The following is an 8,702-nucleotide window of genomic DNA, read 5'->3' on the forward strand; positions in this document are numbered from 1 at the left end:
AGCCCCAGCTCTACACCTTCCAGGGAGGGGAGGGGAGAGGCAGGAGGGGAGTGTCGGGGGGAGCAAGTGGGAGATAGCCGAGGGGCGGGGCTGGGCACCCCAGCCCATGTTCTGTCGCTCCTTCTGTCCTGCCCCGAATGGAGGAGGGCCTCCTGCGGTCTCAGCAGAGCTGCCTGCGGGTAAGTCCTTTCCCCATGGCCCCCCCACCCCTCCACCCCTCCCGCAGGCCCACCTGGGCCCTGCCCACCCTGCCCCAGCCTCACTCCCAGCCCCTGCTGCAGGTGGCCTCCGGTGGCACAGAGGGGCCCTGGGGGTGGGCGGAGGTGGACATCCACACCCCACGGGCTCTGCCCTCCTTCTACGGGCCTCTTCCCGCGTCCTAAGGGCCACACAAAGAAACAAAGACCCCTGTTGAAGGGGGCCTGGGGCCTCAGGCACTGAGCAGGCGGGAGAGCCTGCCTGGTCTGCCTCTCTCTGAACACAGATCTGAAGTCTTTGAGCACCCAGCCTCTCGGGCAGGCTGGAAAAAGGTTCAGGACTGTGCCCAAGGCCTTTTGGGTCAGGCTGAGACGCAGAGTTTTAACAGAAATCAGCTTAGCAATGAGCAGGGGTGGTGGGGAGGCTGCTTTCTCAATCCCCTTCCTTCCCAGAAGGAAGGAAGCCCATATTTTAGATACCACAGCAGCCCTCTTGGGCAACGAGCTCCCCTTTCCAAGATGCCATCAGCCTCCAAACACATCCCGGGAGGGAAGTGGGTCTCTACACCTCTCCTCCCCCAGCCTCCCCGGCATCTTGGATGGAGCTGGCCAGGTCTTGCAGTCCCCACCCCCAACCAGTTCTCCAAGTCTTGGGCCAAGGGAGAGGGCAGGCCTTCCTTGGCAGCGACCCAGCCATGCCCACCCTACCCTGGCAGGAACCCCTGGGCTACAGTAGTCCCGCTTCAGGTGTCGACCTGCCCTTGAACTCTAGCCATGTGCCTTTGGGCGCACCACCTGTCCATCCTACCTCGCGTCCTCACCCCACACTGAGCATCATGAGCAGTGCCCACCTCGCTGGGTTGTTGGGAGGTTAAATGGGGACGGTGCGTGGGGAGCAGGGACCTGACACGCAGTAGACTTTCCACTAGAGCTGGCGTCCAGATCGAGGGTTTTTTGTTTTTTTTCTTTAAGATTTTATTTATTTGACAGAGAGACAGAGAGAGGGAACACGAGCAGGGGGAGTGGGAGAGGGAGAAGCGGGCTTCCCGCCGAGCAGGGAGCCCGATGCAGGGCTCGATCCCAGGGCCCTGGGATCATGACCTGAGCCGAAGGCAGCCACTTAACGACTGAGCCACCCAGGCGCCCCCAGATTGAGGGTTCTGCAGCCAAGAAGGCCCCGGCTTGGGGTGGGACTCCCAGGAAGCTGCATTCATCCCAGCCGGAGCAGCGGCACAGAGGGGAGGGTTGGGGCCCCTCTGAGAGCTGAGCCCCGGGTGCCCCAGGGCCCTGGCAGAAAGAGGGAGACCGTGGGCAGGCGCGGTTGGCCTGGGCCTAACGTAGCGGGCTCCTGATGCTGACCCACTGTCACTCCTCAGGCGGGAGCGCGGGTCATCGGGGCAGCAGCCGCTGCTCCGGGCTCGGCTGTCCGGCTACTGGAGTGAGTCCAGGCGGCCCTGTGGAGGAGCGTCCTGTGGCATTAGAACAAACCGCAAACTCGGGGGCTTCAAACATGAGAAAGTTACTCTTTCACGGCTCTGGAGGCCAGGGATCCGAAAGGAAGTTGTGGGTGGGGCCGCGCCCCCTTCCGAAGGCCCTTCCCTGGCCTTTCCAGCCCCTGGTGCACCAGACGTCAATGAGGCGGATGGCCATGTCCCCGCAGTCTCTGTCCTCACCTGGCTTCTTCTCTGGCTCTGTGCCTCCAACCTCCCTCCCCTTCCTCTTACAGGGACACCACCAGATCACCCGGGTGTCTCATGTGAGATCCGTACTTAATTACACCTGCAGAGATCCTGTCTCCAAACATGGCCTCATTCACAGGTTCTGGGGTTCAAGACGCTGCCATATCTTTTGGAGGCCACCATTCCCTTGGGGGTCCCCATGGTGGCCTCTTCAGGGTTTCCCTCCACGCACGTGCCTGCAGGCTCCTTCTACCCGGGGTCCACCGCCCGGCACCCTGGCAACCCCGGCCTGAGCGTGGGGTCCGGTTTGTACGGCAGGACATGGGGGTGGGGTGCAGTGCGCTCCAGCTGGAACTGTCCACAGTCCGTGCTCTCCGCCTCTGTGCCCAGGGACGCTCCCAGCCCCTCCTGCAGCACGTGTGCCACCCGAGCTGGGCTCCTTCCTCCTCCCGGAGGGCCTTGCCACCCTAGGAGCTCCTCCTTGAGCTGACAGAGCCGCCACCGGCCTGGGTCCCGGGAGGGAGGTGCGCTTCCCCTGACTGGGAGCACCCACTTGGGAGCACCCACATGGGCTGGCACATGAAAGAGAAGTGAACTTCTCCACAAGCCACAACACTGTGGCTGGGTCCCCTGTCACAGCCACTAACCCCGCACCCCCTAACTGGTACTAGTTACAAGAACCAGAAACCCATCTCAAACCAGCTGAAGTCAAAAGGAGATCGAAATGCAAATCAAAACCACTGGGAGACACAGTTCACACTCACTATGATGGCTATTCTTTAAAAAATTAAATTACACCTCCCTCTCCCAGAAAGTAACAGGTGTCAGGGAGGATGTGGAGAAATCGGAATCCTGTGCATGGTGGGCGGGAATGGCAGCTCGCGCGGTCACTGTAGACGATAGTTTGGAAGGTCCTCAAAAAGCAAAACCTAGACATACCGTACAATCCAGCAATCCCGCTCCTGGGAATGCACCCAGAAGAACTGAAAGCCGGGTCTTGAACAGATATTTGCACACCCATGTTCCTTTCCTTCCTTCCTTCCTTCCATAAGCCCTTCTCTGTGCTGGATTCTGCACGGATGCCTGTGGGCCCACTGGGGACCAAGCCCATGCTCTGCCTTCACAGGTCTAATAGGCTGCGCGGAAGGACCAAGTGAGTTAGTCTCTCTAAAGCGCCAGGGCCTGGCATGGAGGGAAAGGTGTAGAAGTGTTTGCTGTTAAACTAGCACCCACCTAGCAAGCCGATCCTGTCCATGCCAGCCGAGTCCCGTGCTCCCCGGTCCCACCAGTGCGTGGACATTGACATTTGCATGTCGGACCTGACACCAGCCCGGAGGACGGAAGCACTGCCTTATTTTCCTCTCAGGGGCTGGGGCACAGTAGGATCATTGCACGGCATAGACAGAGACCCATGGAGCCCAGAGCCAGCCCCAGGAGAGGCCCCCCGTTGGGGTGCCTCTCCCCATGAGGGTCCTGGGACCCTGCCCGGAGCCTGGCCCCAGGAACAGGAGTCCAGCATGCTGGAAGAGAAAGGGAGCAGAGCTAGGGCAGAGGAGCAGGACCTTGAAGCAGGAGGCCAGGGAGGCCAGGAAGTTGGGGCTCGGCCACCAGCTCCTTTCTCAGGGAGAGGCTGAGCCCTGGTCATGCTGAGGAGACCCTGGGTGCACAGGAAGTGGTAGCTATGGGCCCTAGCCGGCAGGCAGCCCGCACAGGCCGTGAGCCTTCCCTTTATCATCTGCAGCAAAGAAAGCATTTACAGTCAATAAACGGGCTAATTAATTCTCTTCAAAGACCTCTCAATTATTCATCCTGGGCTACAGAGAGAACAATTAGAGCATCTCCGCTCGTGGCCCTGGAAGTGGAGGCAAGGCTGAGCCACAGAGCTGGACCCCCGGGCCGCACAGCCTGGCGGTCCCCAGGGACTCCGCCCCCAACAGAGGCCGGCCGGACTTGTCCCTGGGGCGCAGCAGGATGGATCCCCTCTTCTCCCTCAAGATCCTTAGCCTCACTCCTGGAGGGGTGGGGGAAAGCAGAGACCCTGAGCCAAGGGTGACTTCTGTCCAACGGCCCATCAGAGCAGACTTGTGGACACAAAGCCAGGCTTCAAGCATCCAGCCTCCCTGGGGGGGCTGAGGGTACCCCTCACTGGACCTGAGTGGAGCCCCCTTGGCCTCTAGGAAAGCGCTGTGCCGGGAGGAGGGGGCAGAGGTCAAAGAGAGGAGAGCGATCCGGCCAGAGGCTGCGGGCCAGGCCGGCTGGAGACGATACCCGTCCTCCAACTGCTGCCCAGAGAAGTCACCCTTGGAGAGCTGGAGCCCAGGGAGGGCCCTTGGGTCCCATGCGGAGCTGCCCTGGTGCCCCAAGGAGGCTCCTCCAAGGCGGGGCCTTTAATTCCCAGCTAACTTCCCTTCTCCCCTCCAGCTTCCCGGAGTTGCTCAAGTCCCTCTCCGGGGCCTTGAGGGAGAGCGCGACTGGCCTATCCCCCGTCCACCTTCTCCTCCCCGGCCCAGGCCCCTCGTTGTGGGCTCTCACTGCCCGGACTCCCCCAAACAGCATCGCCCGGCAAGCTGAGGGTTAACTCTCGGGAGCTCCCAGACCGCGCAGAGTGGGGGGTGGGGGGCCGGGGGGCGTGCCTGTCGGGAAGTATGGATTTCTGCAGTGGTTTTACTGGAAAAGCTGTAGCTGAAGGTGGGAGGGGGTCACCATGGCAACTTCTGGCTATGGGAACAGGTTGGCGGGTGGGAACCAGTTCTTCCAGGGGCCCAGGGGGCCCGGCTGGCGCTTGGCACCCGGGGGGCCCCAGGGCTGCCCCCTGCGGGGGTCCTCGCCATCCTGGGGAGGCACAGAGACCCTCCCCAGCCTGGAATTACCGACTTCCCGGCCTTCCTCCTGCAACCCCTCCCCAGGGCCGGCCCCTCACTCAGCCGCCCCGCCCCCCATTGAAGCGCCCCCCACACCGAGCTGTTAATCGATGGACCAATTACCATGCGGCCGCCGGGGAGCTCGCGAGAACCTCCCTCTTGAAAAAGCTTTGCCTTGGGAGAGGCTGACTCTGTGGCCGGAGCTGAAATTCAGGGAATGCCATGAATGAGGCTCCCCCTCCCCGGCCCTGCCCCACCGAGGGAGTCTGGGATTGCAGGGGGTCCAAGAAGAGCTCACCCCCACCGGCCCCAACTGGGAAGTTCAAGAAAATCCTCTCCACCCCCAGCACAAACCGGCGCTGCACCACACGGGGCGAGGGACATGGGGCCTCTGCAAGCCCCAGACGGGCGTGGGGGGTTGGGGGCGGCAGCCGCGAGGCACAGAAGGCTCCGTGAATCCCGACGCCCCCTGCCCGCTGCCGCCTCTGTGGGTTTCCGGGAGCCCCAGGCCTGCCCTCCCGTCCGACCTGACGCTTCGCCCTGCCCTGCCCTGCAGCCCATTGAGCCCCCCGGACCCCGGAGGGCCTCCGGGGTGCCGGCAGGGCCTCAGGCCAGGGAGCGCTGGGCACTGCTGGTGGGAGGGTCTGGAGCTCCCAGGCTCTCCAGGCTCAGGTTCCTAGGGGTCCAGAGAGGTGGTGGAGTTTGGCCTCTGAGCCCCCCCCCCCCCCCCCCCCGCCCCGCAAATCCTGCAGGCACTGGGTGGGCGGGTGCGACAGGGAGGGGGTGTGCCCAGGAGGCGCTTCCAGGAATCTCCAGTGGCTCTGCCCAAACGGCCAGGAAGAGGGCGTACAGAGGGCATCTGCAGCTGGGGGGCCCGTCGGGGAGTAGTGAGGGGGGAGGCCCACCCTCCACCCTCCACCCTCCCGCAGCTAAAGGAAGGACCACCCGCCCGAGTCCACGTGGGCACCAATCCCAGTTATGCTGGAGGCCCTTAGACGTGTGGTTCCTCTGAACCTGTTTCCCCAGCTGTGAAATGGGCAGGATAAGCCCACTCATGTCTCCAGGGGGTGAGCACAAAGTGAGACCATTAATGCCCCGGAACGTTAATAGGCGCGGGGTTCCTAGGTCACGCCCGTTCTCTCCTCTTAACCACCCCAACGAAAAAGGAGCTGGGACCTTTCTTAAGGCCTCCTGGGTTTTGCTCACCTCGTTGGTGACTGGGGCCGCACCCAGGCGAACTGCCCTCTGCGAGCGCCCCCTGCTGGCGGGGTCCGCGCAGGCCGGAGCCCAGGTCAACCTGCCCCAGGTGCCGGTGCCCGAAAGAGTTAAACCGACCGTGCATGAGGTCCTTTTCTCCCTCACCCCAGCCTCGGCCGCCGGCCCGGGCTGACTTAAGGGACACTCAGATCAGCGCCCCCGCCCCCACGCCGGCTTCCGCTGCTCCCCCTACAGCCCCCTCCCCGCCCCCCGCGCCGCCGGGGGCTTCCATCTCGAGCTCTCGGATCCGCCGAATCCCGATAAAACATTTGGGGGAGATAAGTGCTGCGTATAAATAATTAAGACCACATGCATATTCGCCAACAAAAAAAAAGTTTAAAACCCCCATTCCGGGAACAGCTGCGTGTGTGGGGCCCGGGCGGGGCCGCTGCGGCCCACCTCCACCCCACTTGAGGCCGTCCCCACCCCACGGGCTCCTCCGGGGAGGGTCAGCCTGGGACTCCACCTCCAGCGAGCCCTGCCCCCAGCCCCAGGGGGAGCTGTCTCCCCGCGGGGCCCCGAGTGGGTGGGGAGCCGGTGACAGAGGAACTCCGAGCCCAGGGGATGGGGCGGGGGAGCAGAGCACCACCTGGGGGGTGGCCCTCAGGCATTGCCAGAGGCCAAGGCCCTAGGTAGGGTCCCCCAACCCGTATGCCTGGCGGGGTCTAGGCACCCAGGTGGTGCCCAATAAACATTTACCGAAGAAATGAATGAGTGAGCCAATGAGCTAACTGCTCCCAGGCTCCAGCCGAGTGTCTGTCCTGAGCTCTGGCAGAGGGCACACAGCACTCACCCCCCTCCCACCAGGTGCTGGCGGGCACCTTCTCCAGGTGCAGCTAGAGGGCCTCAGCTAAGACACTGGAAGGAAGAACTTCCAGAGGGAGCCAGGCCACAGGCCAGGCGGAGTACAGCGGCCCCCCTCCCCTCCTCCTGGGCGAGCTGGTCAGCCCAGGATTGTCCTGGGCTAAAGAAAGCGCGTCCTGAGGTGCCTCTGCTCAAGGACCCTCCAGCCTTCCCGCCTGACAGCATCATCGGATCCCATCCTTTGGGCTGCTGTCCAGGTCTCCCGTCCCCTAGACCACCCACCTGCTCAGGCAGGACTCCATGCATACAAGCTTGCTGCAGGCCTTTGCTGGAGCTGCCCCTGGTGGCCTGCCCTCTGCCCCTGACTCACGGAACTCGTGTTCTCCTCGCGGCCTCCATCTCCTTGCTCCCCCTTCTACTCTGATTTCTCATCCACATCATTTCACGTATTCACTTCATGCCCAGGATGTCCCAGGCCCGGGGGGGGGGGGGGGCCAGGATCCCAAGAATGAAAGACACGGGTCTTCCCCTCCAGTAGCCCACAGCCCAGGGACACTGGCAAGTGACCAATGACAAAGGCTGCTGTAAGGTAAGCCAGGTGCAGAAGAAACAGCGAGAAAAGGGTGTGTATCTTGGCAGAGGGGCTATCCTGGACGACTTCCTAGAGGAGACAAGCTGAGTGGAGTCGGGAAGACACGGGATTCCTCCAAGCGCAGAAGGCAGGGGTTGACAGGGCCTTCGGGTTCTCCCAGCACTGCCCCCTGCTGGCTGTACACACACCTGGGGTACTCACAGCCATGGGCTCCAGCCCTAACTGCACTACTTACACGTTACCCTATCCTCCTGGATGTCAGTTTCCTCACCTGTGAAATGGAGGTTATGGTCCTGGCTATGCAGGGCTCCTGACCATTCATCCTTGGTCCTCTGTTCTCAGGAGGCAAAGCACCCTACCCCAGCACCCAGCACAGGTCAGCAAACCTGGGACTGCAAAAGGGACTGCAATTGACAGCAGAGAGAGACTGGTGGATGGATTGGGGACCCTGGAGCTTTCCCCTGTTCTTCCTGCCTCAGTGACAGGGAGCACAAGCCTCTGTTTACCCAGGACTCCGGGAAGGCACCTTACACTCAGGACAGCTGGCATGTTGCAATCAACAGCCCACCTGACCAGGAACACTTAGGGCCACAGCCTGTGTCCTGCCCTTCCCCGGGGCCATGCAGGCACATGACAAATATTTGTTTGTGGAATGAAACTCTCCAGGGAGGAAGCTCCATCCAGGGACCCAGGGCTGAAGAGATAGGGTGCGTGGCGCTGCAGGTGTTGGCTCTGTGTGTTGTCCTAAGGGATTCTGGGTTTCCTGGTCAAAGGGCTGCCCGTCTTTCACACCCAGGGGCCAGGGTGAGGTCGGGCTTGTCTCTGCACACAACGGGAACCAGAGAGAGGCCTGAGCCACATCTGTGCCCCTGACATCTCCTAGTCTCAGCATGTTTTTTGTTTTTTGTCTTTTAAGTAATCTCTCCACCCAATGTAGAGCTTGAACTCACGACCCCGGGACCAAGAGTCACACGCTTTAGCTACCGAGCCAGCCAGGTGCCCGGACAACTCCTGGTCTTCAGACCCCACCCTGTGACTTCCGTTCACTGCAGCCAGCGCTCCAGGTCCCTGAACATAGGCTCTTTCTTCATCCTGGACTTTGGACGCAGTAGGCAGGTGCACAGGATAAGAAATTCTAAGATCTAAGAGACAATGACTTTCAAACCTTCCTACTGTTTGGATCACGCACCCTCTAATACAAAATGCTTGAGCTCATAACAGTATAGGTGTAGTTATTTATAGATTACAAGCTTCCATGACTATATGAATGTATTATTTGCATTATAAAATATTCACAAAAGGTTGCTATTTA

At 61.5% G+C, this 8,702-nt stretch overlaps 1 long non-coding RNA gene across 1 annotated transcript; it reads right to left on the bottom strand.

Moving 5' to 3' along the window:
• Positions 1-1,129: 1,129 nt before the first annotated feature.
• LOC141371308 (uncharacterized) lies at positions 1,130-7,073 on the bottom strand. Its single transcript, XR_012376157.1, has 2 exons — positions 5,944-7,073; positions 1,130-1,651 (listed from the first exon to the last, which is right to left on the bottom strand). It is a non-coding gene; the product is annotated as an uncharacterized lncRNA (long non-coding RNA).
• Positions 7,074-8,702: the final 1,629 nt, after the last annotated feature.

Source organism: Callorhinus ursinus, unplaced genomic scaffold (assembly GCF_003265705.2).
Source record: "Callorhinus ursinus isolate GAN/ISIS: 27379988/994484 unplaced genomic scaffold, GSC_fseal_2.0 scaffold68, whole genome shotgun sequence".
In the NCBI taxonomy this organism is placed as follows: Eukaryota; Metazoa; Chordata; class Mammalia; order Carnivora; family Otariidae; genus Callorhinus; species Callorhinus ursinus.